Source organism: Cervus elaphus, chromosome 5, assembly GCF_910594005.1.
Source record: "Cervus elaphus chromosome 5, mCerEla1.1, whole genome shotgun sequence".
In the NCBI taxonomy this organism is placed as follows: domain Eukaryota; kingdom Metazoa; phylum Chordata; class Mammalia; order Artiodactyla; family Cervidae; genus Cervus; species Cervus elaphus.
Window position 1 is genome coordinate 65,339,867 of NC_057819.1, and position 20,380 is coordinate 65,360,246.

At 46.5% G+C, this 20,380-nt stretch overlaps 1 protein-coding gene across 2 annotated transcripts in view; it reads left to right on the forward strand.

Annotated features, from left to right (window-relative positions):
- The window catches only part of TMEM131L (transmembrane 131 like), a 170,946-nt gene that overhangs the window by 14,108 nt on the left and 136,458 nt on the right, over positions 1-20,380 (forward strand). The gene's annotated exons all lie outside the window — the stretch shown is intronic.

Here is a 20,380-nt window from a genome sequence, read left to right on the forward strand (position 1 = left end):
CATGTCCTGTCCTGAAACTGATCTGAGATCGCAACTTACCGTTTTCCTCCTCTCTTCTCACAGTCTCACTTCTCCGCTTTGCCGGAGGAAGGCATGCCTTTTAGAAGGGCCTCATCTTGCTCTGTGCTTCACCGTGGGCAAAGGGACAGTTTAAAATACTGTTACTGGTTCTGAGAAAATGACTGAACTCTGATTGAATGACAGAGTCATTTGTAACTCGTGGTTTTCATGTCTTCTTTAAAGAAGACGTCTTTCACGTCTTCACTTTCTATAAAACTGAAGGAGGACCCAATCAAATTGGCAGTTGTTTAGACTATCAAAAGTTCTTTCTCTTTTTATTACTTTTTACTGGAGTACAGTTGCTTTATGATGCTGTGTTAGAACGCTGTAGAGAACATTGCTGCACTGTGTTCTGTATAGCAAAGTCAGTCAGCTAAGCGTGTACATATATGCCCGTTTTTTGGACGTCCTTCACGTGTAGGTCACCATGGAGCATTGAGTAGAGCTCCCTGTGCTGGGCATTTGGTCCTTATTAGTTACCGGTTTTATACATGCACGCATGCGTGCTAAGTCACTTCCGGCGTATCCGACTCAGCTGCGCTGTGGACTGCAGCCTGCTGGGCTCCTCTGTCCACCCGGTTCCCTAGGCAGGAACACTGGAGTGGGTTGCGTGCCCTCCTCCGGATTGTATACACAGCAGTATATCTATGTCAGTCCCAGTCTCTCAGTTCTTCCTACTCCCCCTTCTTTGCCTGGTATCCGTACGATCTGTATGTCTGTGTCTCTGTGTCTACTTTGCGGATAAGCTCGTCTGTATCAATTTTCTAGCTTCCACATTAACGATACTGTACAAGGTTTTTCTCTTTGTGACTCCTTTGCTCTGTATGACAGTCTCTGCGTCCATCCACCTGTCTGCAGATTGCACAGTTTCGTTCCTTTTTGTGGCTGAGTAACATTCCATGGTATGTGTGTATACCACATTCTTCTGTTGATGGACATTTAGGTTGCTTCCATGTCCTGTCTGTTGTAAATAGCACTGGAGTGGACATTGGGGTGCATGTATCTTTCTGAATTATGGTTTTCTCTTCGTATATGCCCAGGAGTGGGATTGCTGGGTCATATGATAGTTTTATTGTTAGTTTTTTAAAACTAAAACTGTCACTGTTCTCCACAACAACTGTACCAATTTACATTCCCACCAACAGTGTAAGAGAGTTTCCTTTTCTCCACACCCTCTCCAGCATTTATTGTTTGTAGATTTTTTGATGATGGCCATTCTGACTGGTATGAGGTGATACCTCATTGTAACTTTGATTTGCATTTCTCTAATAATTAGTGATATTGAGCATATTTTCAAGTGTTCGTTGGCCATCTGTATGTATTCTTTGGAGAAATGTCTGTTTAGATCTTTCACCCATATTTTGATTGGGGTTTTTGTTTTTTTGATATTGAGCTGCATGAACTGTTTGTATATTTTGGAGATTAATCCCTTGTCAGGTGCTTTGTTTGCAAATACTTTCTCCTAAAAGTTCTTTTTAATGATAGACTTTTGGCAAAAATGCTGAGGGAGTTTAGAGCATGTAGGGACAGTGCTGTAACAAAGGTTCTTACATTCACATCTATGTGAACAAACTTTCTCAGTGCTTACATTAAAAAAAAAAAGGACAAGGAAAATAACAAATTGGTGCTAATTAAACTTGTCTCATTCTAACAGTAATATTCACATAAATCAATTACAAGGGAAAAGACAGTTTATTCATCTCATTAAAGGATGCAGTTTCAATAAAATTATGTTCAATTACCTATGAAAATTTGTAAAATTTCTTGGTTTGATCAGTTGTGTGCTAATAAAATTATAATGATAATTCAGAAGAAAAAAATGAACATTTAGATCCTGTGGTCATAAGATTTTTTAAAAATCCTGAAATCTCAATTTGAGCCCATAGTTTTGTTGAAAGAGGCTTTGTACATAAAGCTATTTTAGGTTAAAATCCTTTTGAGAGAATATCCAGCAATACAGGAAAGTCCATCTGTATATTTAAAAAAATGGATGATGATGAAAGTTATTGCAGTGGTATTTAGATTCCTTTGAATGTAATTTTAAAAGTGTGAGTCTGATTAAAATTGCCAGTATTTACAGTATGTCAGAAATTACATTTTTTGCAAACATTTAGATTCATGGTATATATAACATTTTACGTGTTTGAGATTACTCAAACATATGGGTCAAAGCTGGAAGTTGTCACAACCCTGTTCGAGTGTCTGGGAGCAAGACTAGCTGAGTGCTGACAGTGGTTCCAGCTTGGTTGGCAGCGGTGGGGACGGAGGACGTGGAAAGTTCTGCGGGGAACTTTGGTTGGCTCAGTTGTGGAGATGAAGAGAAGCCTGGAGCAGTGATGATGTGATGGGAAAGGTCTAGCGGAGGGCAGCCGGGAGCTCTGCTTGGTTGCCTCCTAGGAATCTCAGACTTGAAGAGACAGGAGGCAGTGTGAGCTAGGGAGTGAGTGTGAGCTGCTGTGAGCTAGGGAGTGAGTGTGAGCTGCTGTGGGCTAGGAGTGAGTGTGAGCTGCTGTGAGCTAGGGAGTGAGTGTGAGCTAGGGTGTGGGCTAGGAGTGAGTGTGAGCTGCTGTGAGCTAGGAGTGAGTGTGAGCTAGGGTGTGGGCTAGGAGTGAGTGTGAGCTGCTGTGGGCTAGGAGTGAGTGTGAGCTGCTGTGAGCTAGGGAGTGAGTGTGAGCTAGGGTGTGGGCTAGGAGTGAGTGTGAGCTGCTGTGAGCTAGGAGTGAGTGTGAGCTAGGGTGTGGGCTAGGAGTGAGTGTGAGCTGCTGTGGGCTAGGAGTGAGTGTGAGCTAGGGTGTGGGCTAGGAGTGAGTGTGAGCTGCTGTGGGCTAGGAGTGAGTGTGAGATAGGGTGTGGGCTAGGGACGCCAGGCTGCGTCTTCGGGGGCCTTGTCCTTTGTACCTTGGCGCTGGTTTTCTGCTTTCACAGATACTTCTTTCTTATTAATAAGAACTAGCTTCTTCTCACCAGTTTCCCACCACACTTAAAGATACAGAGTAGATTTTGCCCTTCTTCCTCTTTTGACATGGATGACTGGAGTGAGGGTGTAGGGGGCATTGAGTCCAGTGGCTGTCAGACTTACGGACAGCAACTCGGTGAGAGACCTTTTACACCTTTTACATGATTATTTGTTACCACAGGCAGTTAATGGGGGTGTATGACTATGTACTCCTGCTCATTTATTTGTAAAGTAGCCCTTAACCTGTGCTACCTCTGGTGTACTCTATTTTCTTTTCCATTTTTAAAAATTGTGGCAAATGTGTTAACACCTACCGCTTCAGCCAGTTTGAAGTGTACGGTTCTGTGGTGTTGAGTACATTCACATGGTCGTGCAGCTGTCAGCCCACAGAACTCGTTTCATTCTCTTTCATTGAAAAAACACCGGCTGCCACTGCTGAATTGATTTCAGAACTCCTTAATCACGATTCACTGTTGGCTCAACCCTGATTTGTATGTTATAATCTTCTCAATGACCAATATTCCAGTGTTTTGCTGTTACTTTATCCCTAGTTGCTTTCCTTTTAGCAGGACTTCCAAGCCTCTTGGGTTTTTCTGTTGTTGTTGTTGAGTTTTTTTCCTTTTGTGTAAAGGCACGATCATGATGAAGGTTGGATGCTGCAATCAGAAAACCTTCTCTGTGTCCATTTTCTGAAAGTGTTGCTTCTGGTGTTTTTGCCATGAATTCTCTGTAAGTCTCACATCCTGTGATGGGTCAGTCACCTAAGTGCTTACTGTTTGTTTACCTTCTACTGGGCAGTTGGAACTTTTTTAAAAATGAAGATTTTTAGTACTTTCAAAGCTCGTAGATTGTCTTGCTCCTTTTTTTTTTTAATTAAAAAAATTTTTTTGGCTGCATCTTGCAGTATGAGGGATCTTGGTTCCCCAACCAGGGATGGAACCTGTGTCCCCATGTCGTGGAAGCACAGAGTCTTAACCACTGGACTACCAGAGAAGTCCCTCTTGCTACTTTTAAATTAAGCCTTTTGCTTTAGAAGAGATGTAGGTTTATGGGAAAGCTGTAAAGATGGTACAGAGTTCCTGTCTACACTGCGCAGCTTACCCCAGTGTTAATCCCTTATGTTGGGGCTTCCTTAGTGGCTCAGACAGTAAAGTGTCTGCCTGCAATGCAGGAGACCTGGGTTCAATCCCTGGGTCAGGAAGATCCCCTGGAGAAGGGAATGGCAACCCACTCCAGTATCCTTGCTTGGAAAATCCCTTATGTTACTGTGGTCCATTGATCACAGCTCAGAAACCACTGTGGGTACGTTACTGTGAATTACACTCCACGCTTGATTCGTGTTTCCCTGGTTTTCCCCTAACGTTCTCTGTCCCAGGACCCGATCCAGGAACCCACGTGGCTTTCAGTTGTGTCTCAGGGTGCTTTTCGTTGTGACAGTTGGTCAGAGTTCCCTTGTTTTTGAAACCATGGCAGTTTTGAGGAGTTCATCCTTCAATTTGGGGTTGTCTGAGGTTTTTCCTCGTGGTTAGATTGAGGTTATGGGGGAGGAAGACCTCAGTACAAATTGCCGTTCTTGTTATATGTCAGGGGTGTTGGCTGTCAACGTGACACCGCTTTGGTGCTGACCTTGACCACCTGGCTGAGGTGCTGTTTGTCAGCTCTGTCGACTGGAAACTTCTTTGCTTACCTCTTTCCACACCGCCCTCTTTGGAGGCAAGTCATTAAGTAGGATAAGCTCCACTTACATAAATTGTTTAGAATTCCTCCGTTCGGGAGATATATCTGTTCTCTCTCACTTATTGATTTATTCAGTCCTTTGTTTATGTCATGGATGTTTATTTTACACTTTGGATGATGGTCCAGCACTAGGGTTGTGCTGCTATTTTGACTTTTTATTTTATTTATTTTTGGCCGTGCCAGGTCTTCACTGCTGCTCGGGCGTTTCTCTAGTTGCCGTGACTGGGGGCTGCCCTCTGGCTGCGTTGTGGCAGCTGCTCTTGCTGTAGGGCACGGGCCCTAACGTGCTCAGGCTTCAGTATTTGTGGCTCTGGCGCTCTCGAGCACAGGCTTAGTCATTGTGGCGCATAGGCCTGTGGGATCTTTCCAGATCAGGGATCGAACCTGTGTCTTCTGCATTGGCAGCCAGATTCTTTACCACTGAGCCTCCAGGGAAGCCCTGCCCTGCTATTTTAACGCCATTTATTCTTAACCTTATATATAAAGTCATTAGTGTGTCCTTACACATTTTTCAAACATTTTTGTGATTTTCATTTTAATTACTACCCTGCTGTGCCAACATTAATGACATCAAGGTGAACTGGAAGTCAGTGGAGGCAGCACATGGGAACTCCACAGAATGAATGCTCTGTCTCTGAGAGAACCTGTGCAGAGGAACAGCTGCTAACTTGGGCAATAGATTTGACCACAGAACAGCCTCAGTACGTTCTCGAAAGAGTGGCGGCGGCCTTGACCTCTGGCACTGGAGAGAGTGCAGAAAGAGAAGGGGGCCCTGTGTCTCCTCCAGACCAGCCAGGGTGGGTCCTCGCTGACTACTGTGGATTCTGGGGCGGGGGGTTTCTAGAGCAGCTTGCCTGTGATCTCAGACAGAGTTTGGGAAAGCTTTTAGGATAATTGGCCTCATTGAAGATTTTGTTTATATTATCTTGACTTCATCTTCTGTGAATGCTATGTAATTGTACTTGGTTGAAAGCCAGAAAAGCAATATTTGAAAAACTTTCTCCCCTCGCTCTTCTCCATCCCCATTTTTCTCCTGGGTGTTCTCAGATATCAGCAGTAATCTGCTCCTCTGCTGAGAAGGATTGCTGTTGGGGATTCAGTGGCGGGAGCAAAGGGGAGCTGGCTGACTTCAGCCCTTCTTAGAACTGGCTGCGCTCTGGATGCATCTCTGAAAAGCCTTTTTGGGGTCAGTTTGTTAGAATGTGAAAAATTTAAGTGCTGGAAGAGTATAAATAGTATGTTATTTCCGTTTTTAAGATGGTTCTGTAAAAATTATCCATACTGACTGGCTCTGGGGTGTCCGGGGAAGGTGGTGGTGGTTTTTAATGTACTTTTGTCTGGTAGCAGCAGCAACATGTGTTCTCCTGAAACCATCTCCATCAGTTAGAGGCCGATCCTAAGAGTCAGAACATGAAGAAAATCTCGTTAACCTTTCAGCAACAATCTGAAAGATGTAATTGCAGACAGTAACGGCTTAATCTTCAGGGAAGCTTCCTTTTGGCAATGAATCCGTCTCAGAGCTCCCACGGGGAACGGATCTACTTTCTGCTCCTCTTTGTTTTCCTTCAGAAACTGAAAGGCATGTTTTTAGCACAACCCTGGAGTTCCTTAACTGTTGATAGGGTCGTGCATTTCTAACCCGAGCTTGCCTCTGCCTCCTCTCCTGGGTTTTCACGGAGAAGGGACCTGAATCCGGTGGCACCTCCTGCCCAGGTCGCACTGTGCAGTCGGGGAGCAGCTTCCGCCTTCGGGGGCCACCCCGGGAGCGCGCCCCCTCTGCCAACCCGCGCCTGCGTCTGCACAAGCCCGAAATCAGGGCTCCCCTCGCCTCCTGGCATACCCCTTGCACCCAGGGGGTCACCAGGTCTGGCTGCATCTTTTTCTCACGGTCTCCTGCCTCGGTTTTACAGCTACCCTAGCCTGTTCTCCACGTCCCTACCCACCTGATGTATCTAAAACTTGGGCATCCTTGCCTCCATGCCTCTTCCATGCGGCCTTTTGGGGGCCCCTTGCCTTCTGAGCCTGGCACAGAGGCCTTTTGTGATGTAGGTGCCGCTCTCCTCTCCAGCCTTCCTCCCCCCGCTTCTTGCTTCCTCTCGGGCACGTGGCCCCTTTGCCTGGCAGGGACTCTCTTCTCTTCCCCGGCCAGCCCCTCACCCAATTCTGTCCTGCTGGCTCCAGTGCTTACTTCTGTGTTTAAAGTCCTCAGGATGCCCACCTACCTGTCTGAGTCTCAGCCAGCGGATCCCCCAGCACCTAACCACTGCCTGACACCTAGGAGATGATCTGCTAAAGGAAGGGGCAAACCCTCCTATCTTTAAGTCTTTGAAATTGATTGCTTGTCATACTTCATGTGCCTTTCATATCCAAGCACACAAACCATATATGTCATTGAAACCACGGTACTGATATTCCTATTAGGGGTTGTGGTTTTTAGATTGGATTGTTGCAGTTGGTGTGTTTTTAATGAGAATGGGTTTTTAGCTCTGTCCCTGCACCCTGCAGTGTCTTCTGCAGGGTCATGGGGCCTGAGGGGGTGCAGAGTGAACGTGTTCAATCATGATTTTCGTGGCTGTGACAGTGTGAAGTGAATTTCCTTAGACTGTAATAGGGCTCATAATTTGGGTATTGGCCTTAGAATTACAAGCTTTTAAACAGGGTTCTTTGTACATAATAAATTTGTTAAGCCACAAAACCCTTTTCAGCTGTTTTAGGTGGTGAAATTTCTAGCAAAGCTTTTTTGACACATATAATTTTTAGGCCTCAGGTGAAATCAATTGGGATAATGGTATAATAGGATCAGAATCTTATACTGATTTTCACTGAAAGTTTTGCTTTTCTTGAATATGTATTTTTTACACACTATGGGGTGATTCGGTTCAGTTCAGTCACTCAGTCATGTCTGACTCTTTTCGACCCTGTTGGGCTGCACGCCAGGCCTCCCTGTCCATCACCAACTCCCTGAGTTTACTCAAACTCATGTCCATTGAGTCGGTGATGTCATCCAACCATCTCATCTTCTGTCATCCCCTCTCCTGCCCTCAGTCTTTCCCAGCATCAGGGTCTTTTCCAATGAGTCAGTTCTTCACATCAGGTGGCCAAAGTATTGGAGCTTCAGCATCAATCTTTCCAGTAAATATTCAGGACTGATTTCCTTTAGGATGGACTGGTTTGATCTTCTTGCACCCCATGAACAGTATGAAAAGGCAAAAAGATATGACACTGGCGTGATTAGACTTGCGCTAATTTGTATCTTTAATTAAAAAGAATATTTGAGTCAGCTTTAATGATTCCAGGTGTATTTTGAAGGGTTAGTTTAGAACAAAAACAGACAAAACACGTCATTAATGTTGATAGTCCCGAAACAAAAAAGGGGAATTGGAGATCCTGAAACAAAAAAGGGGGAATTGGAGAGCTTGGGTGTGTTTCAGAAGATCCTCTGTGTCCATTAAATTAGACTCGGTCGGGTCGCCTTTAGGAGAAGTGGCTTAACTCAGTACTGAAAGTCCAGCCTCTCAGCGTCCTTCCACAAGCTGTCCCGGGGCCTGGCTGGGTACTCACTACGTTAGTCACCATGCTTATCATCAGAGTAACGATGGAATCCATTCAGTCAGGCCTTCTGACCAAAGGATGAGGCAGTGTCAACAGCCCAGGAAGACTGGCTATGGAAATTACCATATGGTTAAAATGTGCATGGGCCTTCTCTAGTGGCGCAGTGGTAAGAAATCTGCCTGCCAATGCAGGAGATGCATGTTTGATCCCAGGGTTAGGAAGATCCCCTGGATTAGGAAATGGCAACCCACTCCAGTGTTCTTGCCTGGAAAATTCCATGGACAGAGGATCCTAGCAGGCGACAGTCCATGGGGTCACAAAAGAGTCGGACTGGACTGAGCACATATGAAGTATGTAAAAGACTCAGAGAAGCTTATTTTAGACAAGAAAGAAGGTAGTGAGTGCTGTGAGCAAGAGAGAGGCTTGGGTGTTTTGTTGCTGGGAATCCAGCCTAGGTCTTAAGAGATGAGCTGACATTTTGGCCATTTATCCCTTCTTTACTGTGCTTTGGATCGATGAGAAGAAAGGTATCCTAGATGGAGCCCAGTGTATTGGCAGCAGTGTTGATTAGTCCTGTAAAGATGTTGGAGATGTGTTGTGACATCAAGCCGCTTATTGCTTAAGGTGGCAGAACCTGGGATTTCAAGGTTCAAAGAAGAAATATAATTTCCCAAAGCAGTATTCTCTGTCTGGGAACACCAGTAATGAGATAATGGGGTCTCCTGGGAGCTTGTTACTCTCGTTTTAAATGAATTGTCATCAAATTATTAGTTTGTTGTTAGAGTCTTCCACATAGGAAATAGGACTCCAGAGTAATAGTGATCTCTCCTCCCCAATAAATGTGACAAAAGAACATTGCCACTTTACAAATAATTACTGCAGTTAGTCTGGACAGTGTTTCATAGAGGTGCTCAATAAAGATGTTTTTGGAACCATTGCTTTAGGGTTTACCATTGCATCTACTTGTAAATGATGTGAGAAAAAGTTTCATTTGTGAACTGTAGTCCTTCCCAATGTTTTCCCCCAAAGTAGTGGGGATGTAGTTTTGAAAAGTCTGCTGTGGGTACAGAAATTCTTTTTTTTTTTTTTGGAAAGTCTTTTAAATTAAACAACTTACTGAGAATTTTCAGTCATTTAAAAATTACTCACTGATCATTCCTTTTTTTTCCTTCAGAAATCATTAAATAAAATCCATGTTTCAGGAACACAGATAGCCTGTGTACTTTCTGGCATCATCTCTTCTCTGCTACACAGATGCTTACCCCAGTCTGAGAAGCGCGGCTTTAGTGTGTTCCTGCTTTTTCCCTTACTGTATGTCCTGTTGTTTCTATCCAGTTTGTTCAAGTAAACACGGCTCTGCCTTCAGAGCATGTGGCTGTTGGTCTAAAACTACGTTGTCCGGTAGGAAAGATGATTTGCCATTTATGGAATGTCTGGAAGTGCCCACTGCTGTGCTTGAAGTCGTTCCCAGGGAACAGCAAAGACACCGTGTGTGACCTCCTGAGTTGACCTTTGTGAAAACATGCACATTAATTCATGTTGATGTCATGCCTTGTACAATGGTGACTTTCAGGATTGTGCGACCCTGTGAATGTTCATTCCTTTATTTAGCTGCCGCTAAATTGTTGATTATAGGTGAAGTCCAGCTTAAATAACATTGCAGCAGTGTTCCAGGTGATAAGTTATGGCAGGTGTGTGTGCACATACTGTGAATTTTTGGTGAAATAATTCTTCTGGGAACATGATTCATCTTTCTCTCTTAAAATCAGGCCATGTCAATCCAATTAATCCATTCAAAATCAGATTTAAGTCATTGCCCTTGTACTTAGGGTTTGCAGAGTCCTTTCTCATGAATTGTTCTTAGAAAACCAGGTGGGTGTGTGCTGGTTTTCCCATTTTATAGATGAGGAACGAGTTCATAAAGCCCAACAGTTGAAGACCACGGAGCTGTGTGGTGGCAGGCCAGGCCCATAAGTGGAAGTGGCCTCTTTCTAGATACACCTGTCTGTCTTGTCTCTAAAGGAAAGGGGAATGACTCGCTTCCCAGATAGATGTACTGGTGCCCAGCACTGATGGGTGAAAGCAGTTCAACTCTCTAGTAAGCTTCGGTAGTGTGGGGTACCTGGCAAACCCCCTGAAAAAAAGGAGCATGGCACTTGTAAGACAGACCCAGAGCTGGGTCTTCAGTCAGCCTTTACGGGCTGCTAGATAGCTTCTTCAGTTTACATTATTCCTAGGGGCTGCTCATGCACTGACTGTCAGCTGCGTAGCTTTTGGAATAGTCTGGAAAGTGCATATCTGGAATTTTAGGATTACTTGGTGGAACACATGCCAGTGTGTTACAATACATGCTTAGAGGTTGCCCTCTGTCTTGGATGGACGTGTTATCCTGTTAGCTTGCTTTGCGATTAGGTATTTTCAGCTTCAAGTAACAGAAAGTCCTGACTCAACCAGCTCAAACAATGAAGAAGGAGTTATGTCACCTAACAAGAAGCCAGGAGGCAGGGTGGTGCTGGTTGGGTTTGCTGAGCAGTGGGCGTCGGCAGCCAGGCCCTTCCCACTTGTCCGCCTGCTGCCACCCGCCGCGCCCCCCACCCCACCCGGCCCCAGCGCGCTCGCTGCCTGGTGAACATCCGTGGGCAGGTGAAGCGCCTTCCTCCTGGGCGGCTTTCTCAGGAGCACCCCCCAGTGACTTCCCCTTACGCCTCACTTCAGAATGGGTCCGTCTCAGCCTGAACCCCTCCCGGGCCTCGGGCGCGGTGGGGCCGCTAGGCTTGGGAGGGTGCTCGCTGCGCCGCGCAGGCTTTGGCTTTGAGGTGGGCGGGTGGAAGGGGAGGGAGGGCAGGCTGGCTGCAGGGGTGCCCGCAGCTCGTCACCTGCGCCAAGTGCGCAGTGAGAGGCCCGGGCGGCGTTTCTGGACGCGCAGTCCTGGAACCAGCAGAATCAGCACCACCTGGGAACCTGTTAGGCCGGTTCCCAGACCCCACCCGGCCCGGCTTCTGAATCAGAAGCTCCGGGGCGGGGTCTGCGAGCTGTTTTCACAGCCCTCCGGGTGATTCTGGCGCGGAGAGGTCCAGCCGAGGCCTCCGAGAAGGCACATTTCAAGACACACTTTCGGTTGAAGGTGAAATGATGGGCGGCGGAGGAGGTCTCGGAGGTGAAGCTGGGAGGCCGCCTGCGCTCAGCGCACGGGCCGCCCCGGTGGGCGCAAACCTCGGATACCTGCACGCCCTTCATGGTGCCAGCCTTCGCCGGCAGATGCGGCTCTCCTAAAGGAGTGCTGTCCTGGTGATGGGCAGGGCGGGCCCCCCACCCGGGCCCACCGTGTCCCCGCAGGCCGTCGAGCTCGGCTTCCCGGGAGGAGGGAGGAGCTTTCTCGGGGATAATTCATTCATTATAAGGGAAGTGAGTCTGGCAGAAAACCTTGGCCCAGTAAACAGAAAGTCTCAGTTATGGGAGGGGAGTGGCCACCGGCGGTAACAGGGTGTGTGTGAGCGCGGATCTGCCTCCTGGCCCAGCTCCCTCTAGGCACGTGGCTGTGTGTGTGTGTGTGTGTGTGTGTGTGTGTGTGTGTGTATGAGAGAGCGTGAGCACACGACTATGGGGGGTTTGTTGGGGCAGGAGGATATTAAGTAAAAACTGAGAGAAATATTCTAAATACTCTGAGGACCTGGGTGGGCGGGAGCATCAGGGGCGCCGCCCACTCTGGGGGGCGCCGCCCACTCTGGGGGGCACCTGGCCATTCGCCTCACACCCCAGGCGCGGTCAGGGTGCCGGCCTGGCTGCAGGAGCCGGATGGGACCCTCGGGTGGGGGGAGCTGGAGAGAAGGGCGATGGTTGGGGCCGGGGCTGGGGCGGCTGAGCCTTGGGAGGCGGGAGGCCTCCCCCGACCAGACCAGACAGGGATTCCCGGGGCTCTTTCGGGGCGCAGTGGGGGCGTGTCCCAGCGGAGGGGGCAGGAGGCGGAAGCCCAAGCTGCAGCGTGCTGTGTTCGCTTCCTAGGGCGGCCATGACAAAGGACTTAGCGGTAGCTTGAAACAACAAATTTCTTCTCAGTCCTGGAGACCAGGAGTCAGAGCAGCGCCGCTCTACCTCCGGAACCGCAGGGACTCCCTCCTTTCCCCTCTTGGCTTCTGCTGCTTGGCCGTGAGCGTCGCCACTCTGGCTTGCGGCTGCATCCCCCCGGCTCCGCCTGTGCCCCGCGTGCCTGCTCCCTGCGCTGTCTCCGGAACTGCACATGGCTGTCTTAGGACAGCAGCGTACAGTCGGGGGTTTGTCCTACCCCCGTATGCCCTGATCTTAACTCGTCATGTCTGCAGCGACCCTGTTTCCAGTAAGGTCACATTCTGAGGTCCTGGCGGCTAGGACGTCAGCGTGCCATCTTAGGGGGACACAGTTCAACCTGTTATGTACAGAGGCTCATATGTGAGCCTTCCGAGGGTCTGCTCACCCACTTCCCCGGCCCTCCCCTGACTCTGGGGCTCCTAGGAGGTGACTGGTGTTGGGCTGGGCGTTTGCATTCTGAGAGCTGCACTTAGAGTTACGCAGCTTTATCTGTAAGAGCACATACATGGGAATTCTTTATTGTTTTTACACCAAATTGTGGACACCAGGGACAAGTTTTTTTTTATGATTTTTTTTAATTCGGTGGAAATAAGTGGGAAGGTGGAAGAATATTTCTGTATACACCGAAGTTTAGCAAATAGGTAAAGCCTTGCAATCAAACCACAGCCCTTAGGTTAGAATTCAGAAAAACACAGCTGCTGAAACTGCTGCCTGGCCGTGTGTGCTGTGTTGGGGTGTGTGGACGTATCTTAAACAGGTTTCATTCCCAGTTTAAACCCAGCAAGTGAATCCGTGTGGGTTGACGCATGTGCTGAAGTAGATCCTTGTGAGCCATTCATCAGTTTGAAGGGAGAATCCTTTTGTTGTTCTCTGGAAATGCTTGAATCAGTATGAGTCTTTTTCTGCCTTCATATACTTGGATTGCAATTATCCAGGTGTCTGAGAGTGCCAACAGTGAGGCATTGATGCTGGTACTGTAGATTTTAATACTTCATCTAGCAGTCTCCTTTCAGGTGGATGGATGTTCCATCCAAATTGCCTGTTGGTTTGACTTTCATGTAACTTTAATTAGTAGATTAATGCTTTGGGAACATCTGATCTGTGATCTTGAAATTGGTTACGGTTGGCGTAATTCACGGGTAATTAGGCGCCTTTGCAGCGACTCCTCCAGTCATTAGAGGGCCGGGGTAATTTGAGGTTGAAATGTGAGAATGAGGTGGAGAAAGCCCTTGTGCTCTATCCCTTAATCTTTTAATCCATTTAACCTGGTTTGTAAATTCAGGCTTCCTTTTAATTTGAGATATATTTAGGTAGCTGGGAAGAGGTTTCGAGGTTTCCTTAATTCATCACATTTAGACCATAATTATGGGAGGTAGGTTATTCCTAATTGCCTAAACTCCTTAAAGTTACCTTGGGTACAGCAAGAATCCATCAAAAATGTGTTGCTACCTGTTGGAAACCGAAATTCCAGGTTGAAAAAGTGAGCTGACAACCAGAAGAAACAGGCATGACAAAAACAAAACCCAGTTCGGAAGTATGTTTGTGGCATGTGGTGTAGAGTTCGTGGACGCACACCTCTCAAGTAACCTGGTCTCTTGCTGAGTTTAAGGAGCGTCTCTCACTAAATGCACACTATTTACATTTTCTTTTTATTTCTGCTTTTGAATTGGGGGCTCAAGGGGAAACTGGAGAAGGGGAGAGATGCTTCCGGAGACCTGCACACCTGTAATATTGACTAATGAAAGGAGGGAAGGGGGAAGTAAATGGAATAAGAAACTGGGACAAGAAAAACAAAAAAAAAACCCAGCTAGATAGAGGAAAACCCAGCTAGATAGAGGGTCTGGATTGCGTGCATTTTTGGGTCTGTGCCCTCCTTGCAACTTGGAATTTTGATCAGGTAGATGGTGGTTATAGGTATTAATGTCATGAAATTAAATCTGCAGTCTTTTGTGTTGTTTTCTTAGTGACCCATGTCAGTTTTCTGTTCCTCTATAAGTAAAATCCTTCAGGTGATTGGTAAAAATCACTTTACTCCTGTTTAGCAACAACTTTAAATATGTTGTCATACTAGTCATTTTATTCCGATTTGTATAGTTTGCATTTTTTTTTGACATAGTAAAAGCTCTCCATACACATTTAATATAGTTTATCTCTGTGTTACTTTTTAGTAGTACAGTTGGTCTCTGACTTAGGATAGTTCAGTTTACAATTTTTCCACTTTACAGTGTTGTGAAAGTGATATACATTCAGTAGGAATTGTGTTTGGAGTTTTGAATTTTTGTCTTTTCCTAGGCTAGTGATAGGAGGTGGGATCCGATCTCATGATGCTGGGTGGGGTGGCCGTAGCTCCCATCAGCTTCGCCATCACAAGGGGAAATAGCTGATACACTGACAGCCATTCTGCTCCCCACTTTCAGTGGAGTATTCCATCAATTATATGAGATACTCAATACTTTATTATCAAGTAGGCTTTGTTATTACATGACTTTGCTTAACTGTAGGCTAATGCAAGTGTTCTGAGCACCTTTAAAGTAGGCTAGGCTAAGCTGGTGTTCGGTGGGTTCGGTGTATTAAATGCATTTTTAACTTATCATGGGTTTGTCTGGATGTAGCCTCATGGTGAATTGAACATCTGTACTTCTGTACTTTTTTTTTTTTTAAACGTTTCTTTCGGGTTTCCCAAATAAGGATTCTCAGTATCTGAAAATTACTTAGGCTATTATAGTATGTAAGCCTTCTGAACTTAGGTAGCTTTTGGAGTATTTCCCTGTAATGTCTAGTTTTAGATGTGTCTGGTGGTGCTCAGCGCATGTCATTTCTACTGTAAAATAGAAACCTGATGAAGACTTTAGCAAACTTATTATAGTAAGTAAATATTTAGCTTTTATTTCTTATGAAAAGACCTGAGAAGTTAAGTCATTTCTGGTCTTCAGGGAGGAGGGCTGGGGGGCAGGTTGATGTGATCATTTGATGTTGTGTATGCCACTGCACACCGGTTGCCAGACCGACCCGCTGCCCTTGGAGCTGTGACCTCCAGAGGGGGTGTCTCATTCAGAATTTGTACGAAAGCACCATATGGGCAAGTCCTGAACTTGGCTCCTCTTGCTACAGTTTTTATTATACTGAGCATTATTCCTTTTGTAGCCTTAAAAATTCACTTAGACATTAATTAGAATGTGAATTCTTTAAGTGTGCTTTGGCTTACTGGTTTTTCTGAGCACTTTCCAGTGTAAAGCACATGGCTTTGTGTTCGCATTTGGTCCATAGCCTTGTAAAGGAGGCCCCATCTGGAAAATGGGGTAAGGACACCAAGATTCTGTGTGTAGGGAACTGACATTTTTTTGAACATTTCTGGTGGTTTTTGAAGTATCATCGTGTTTAACTCATACCTCCCAGGAGGACGTGGCTGTCCCTCCATCCTGCTGTGCCTCCAGAGGTCTGGATTCTCCCGCAGCCGAGGGGAGTGGAGCTGAGATGGGAGTCCAGCTGTCAAACCACCAGACTTAGGTTTCTCCCATCTACAGGTGTGATATCAATGATTAATAGAATTAGAAAATTCTCACTTGCTCTTGTTTCTGTCTTCCTTCTATAGTTTCCTTCTATTCTAAGATGAGTAGAACAAGAAAAACAAGATGGAATAGTGCCATTTATTTACATGTATTGAAATGTTAATCCATGTAAGCTGGGAAAATGCAGCATTGAGTTATGGGAACTTTGACCTAACGTTTAAAAGAACAGTGAAAAAATACATAATTTAGCCCAAGGGAAGTGATCCAATATCCACCGTGATGGTGACTTACAAATTAGCCTGTTGTTTGGATTGTAGGTAATTCTTAATAATTAAATGCGTAGTATTATTTTTCTCTTGAGTTCACCCTGGATTAAAAATAGAGAGAGCTTGCTGAAGATCTGCGTTTTTATCCACCCTTATTCAAGTCTTTACATTTTACAAATTTTAATGATGTTTTGGCTGGAGATGTTTTCAACGACTATTTTGAATAGTCATTAATAAATGACTGTTAATAGACATTAATAGATGTGCTCAAAACTTTGCTTAAATTATTGTTTGAATTTTAAGGTTTTGCATAAAATAGCTCAAATTTTCTAAATTGTACCTGGGGAAAACGACTATTCTGCCGTACTCAGTGGTTAAAAGATAACATGCCAGTAATAGGAAGCTGGAATTTCATGTTTCTGGAAAGCCCTGAAATGTGCTGGTTAAACTAGGACGTTATGAACGCAGGATCTGCTCCCAAGGATTGTGCATCATTTTAAGGGAAGGAACACACGACTTTGAGGACACATGGATTAATGTGTGTTTATGCCCTGGGCTGTCAGCTTAGTTCTTTTTATTTACATCTTCCCTGGGCTTCCTATGACGCTGATTTAGGGCCAGTGGGGGAGGAACAGAGAAAGTGTGACGCGGGTAGGTTGAGGAGTTGTGGTTGGGAGTGGAGGAGACAGCTGGGGAGGAGGGGCCAGGATGGTAAGCCAAGAGCCAGGGTCACGGCCCTGTCCTTGTGTCAGCACCCTGGTGGTTGTGGGCAGAGCTGTGTAGGAAGATGTGAGCTCAGGCAGAAACGGGGATGAGGACATTTTCCCAACCCTCCAGGTAGGGTTGAAGCTGTGCTTGGAGCCAGAGCATCTGGGTTTGGATCTGACTTATTATCTGACCTGTTAGCAAGTTGCCAGAACTCTCCTTGCCTCAGTTTCCCCTTCTCTCAAATGTGGGTGTTATGAATAATACCTTCTGCAGAGTCTGTTGTAAGAAGTAAGTACAGTATGGTATTTGGAACAGTGCCGTGCGTGGAAGAGCTCCAGTCTTACCTGCCCCGAGGTGGAGACGGTCATCCTCGCTTTAGTTGTGGCTGCCTCTGCTACCAAGGGACCCTGCTCTGACTGCATCCGTCCCTTCTCCAGGGCAGCATGCTTTTTAAAGGAATGGTTGCACTAGAGCAGCTAAGGCCCCGGGCCCAGAGCTCGAACCCTGTCTGTGTGGCTTTACCAGCTGTGAGATCTTGAGCCTCAGTTTTCTCATCTGTGAAACTGGGACAGTCACGGGATCTAGTGAGGCTTAAAGGGGTTCTGTGTAAGAGAGGCTCTTCAGCACAGAATATGCAGCACCTATCAGAGTGTGTGCATACTTCAAAGACATTATACTATGTGTCTTAATAAACAGCAGGCTGTTTTACAAAGACATACTTAAAATGATATTCATCTTTCTATGGTGAGAAAAAATTAGGAACAACCTAATTTATATTGGGAAAGAATTAGAAACAGCATATGTGTCCAACAGTACATCTGTATAGGTTGCCATGAGATGTTTGCAAGAGAAAGAGGTTCATGATAGTGAATTTTTAATAGAAAAAAATTACAGACGGATGTTAACTGGACGTATTATGCTGCTTATTTTGCAATATATACAAATATTGAGTCAGTGTGTTGTACACGTGAAGCTAATATAATGTTGTATGTCAGTTGTGCTTCAGTCATGGAGTCGTCTGTCTTGGACGGTGATGTTGGCTGAGTGGGTCTGCGCCAGGTACTGGGATAAGCTTCCTGGTGTGTTACTGTGTCCTTGTGACAGCTCCCGGGCCTGCTGTCCCAAAGGCTGAACTGCCTGTGTGACGCTGGGCAGAAGCACTTGTGTCGTCCGGAAGAATATACTTGAAGCTGTTACAGTGTTTTCATTTGGTAGTGAAATGTTATTTTGGTTTTGCATATTATAGTAGGAGGTACATTAAAAAGTAAGGCACCTTGGCTTAGGGAACTCACAGTGAAGAGGGGAAACAGACTGAGGAGCTAACCGTGGTCCCTGACCGCAGCTCAGCAGCCTGGGAGGGCCCCTCCTGAAGGTGGTTCCCTCCAGCTGCAGGGCTGCTTGGTGACTGGGAGCTGGGTGTCAGAGGGGCGGGAGAGCTCGTGGCCTCGGGGGAGGGCAGTGCTCTGAACCCGGCTCTGCCCTGCCAGCTGTCTGTCCTGTCCTTGCTCCATCCTGGGGACGTGTGAGGGGAACCAGGGTGGGGGTGGCAGCTCTTTATCAGACAGGGGAGACGGGGCCTGTCAGAGGATGTGGCTGTGCCTTAGGTTAGGGAGTGGATGCCGCCCTGGCCAGAGAAGAAGCTTGAAGCTGAATCCCTTCCCTTGAGGACCAGCGGGGCCCCGGGCTCTGGGGGCGTGGAAGAGAAGACCATTTGGAGTCAGGGTGTCAACAGGTTCTGGATTTAATGGATAGGAATTCTTTAGAATGATATAAAATAATGCTTGGCTAGAAGCTGAGACTGAAGTACAGTTTTAAAAAAACTGTAAATCACTTAAAAAGCATTTAAATCACTGAATGCTTTACCTAAGCAGAATTTTCTGTAGAAGTCAGGTAGACAAATGATAGACCCAGGCTGCCTTGTTACCCTGGGGTTGGGGAGGCTCCCCGAGGCACAGGGGTATTTTTCTTTCAAGACCATCATTCATTCATTCTCATGAATGCCCATCTCACCGTTCAGCTGGGGCCGCCCCTCCCCTAGCCCCCGAGGCAGCGCGCAGTCAGCCTGAGTCCAGCCGCATCTGCGCGGATGTGCGTGCAGGGACCACAGCCGTGTCACGGTTGTCCCCTCACTTTTGTCCGGGACTGATTGGAGATTGGACATTATGAGGACGGTTTTGAAGGGAACACTTTTGGGGACTTGGAGGAACATTTTCCCCACGTACTGAGAGTGCTGCTGAGGCTGTGATGCCGGGCAGGAAGTTTCCACGAGTCCCGCGGTGTCCCTGAGCTGCTGAACCAGACCAACTGCCAGGGACTGTGTACTCTGGGACGATGGGTCCTATGAGTCACGTGAGAGAAACGTTCTTGTCTTAACCTTGTTTCGAGTTCGGCTTGGTGCTGCCTGAAGCTGAAAACATCCTGTTACACCTGTGTTTTAGGTGTCTCTTCTCCAGCCCCTGAAATAAACAGATCACAAACCCGAGACTCTTCCAGTTTGAAACTTTTTGCTCCATAGAATCGTCTGCCTAGAGAGTTAATTTGATTAAATTAGGCCTTATATTTTGTTATCCATGTTTTTAAAGATGTATTTTTGAAGTCTGTATCTCAGAGCATTTTCCACGCTATAGTTTGAAACACGTCTACTGGTGCCTGCGTGTCCTGTTTTATGAAAGAAAGTTAACTTGGGCATTGAACTCACAGCCTTGAAATTAGAAAGTGATGACAAACATCAGCGCCTGGATCTTTATCACAGGCTTTGCTCTTTTCCACTTTTTACCATTTCATCTGTGTTCCCAGAGATGCCTCTCAAAATGCAGAAATTTCTTCTCCTGACACATTTCAAACGTAAAGGAAATGTGGGCGCATTGCAGAATGCACACGCAGCACCGTATTTCCTAGATGCAGCTTCTGTTGGCATCCTTAAAGCTTTTGATAGCAGAGGCCAGTGTTTAAGCATTTCGAAGTTGCTGGCTAAATTAAAAAAACACTGTGTTGCCTTCCCTGCCTTTTCATGTTTTCAGATTTAAGGCAAAGCTCCTTTTCTGTTTGCCTGCCGTTCTCCAAGTCTGTGTACATTTGAGGGGGCGGCTGGGAGAGGAGAGAGGAGGGAGAGCATCTTGCTTTATCCACGCGCCCTGCTCAGTGGGTCCTGGGCAGAGACAGGGTCCCCGGGAGCCTGTACAGGAAGCCCTTTCCCTCCAGCCCTTGATCATCTTTTGCCCAAAGAGGGTGAGGGAGATGGTGAGAGGCCCTGCCCTGCTCGGAGCTGTTCCTCAAAGTCCACTCTGGACAGAGAAGCAAGGTTGCAGCCGCAGAGCCGGGCCCAGGCCAGCTTTCCCGCCCCCCTCTCTCTCTTGTTTCCGGCTCATTTGAAATGAGCCGGCTCTCTCTCTCTCTCTCTCTCTCCCTCTCCCTCTCCGCTCCCCCCCACCCCCTTGTTTCCGGCTGCTTCATTTGAAATCTCGGAGCATGTGTGTTAGTGAATTGGTTCGTAAAAATGTTTTTTGCAGGATTCTGAAAGAGAGGCT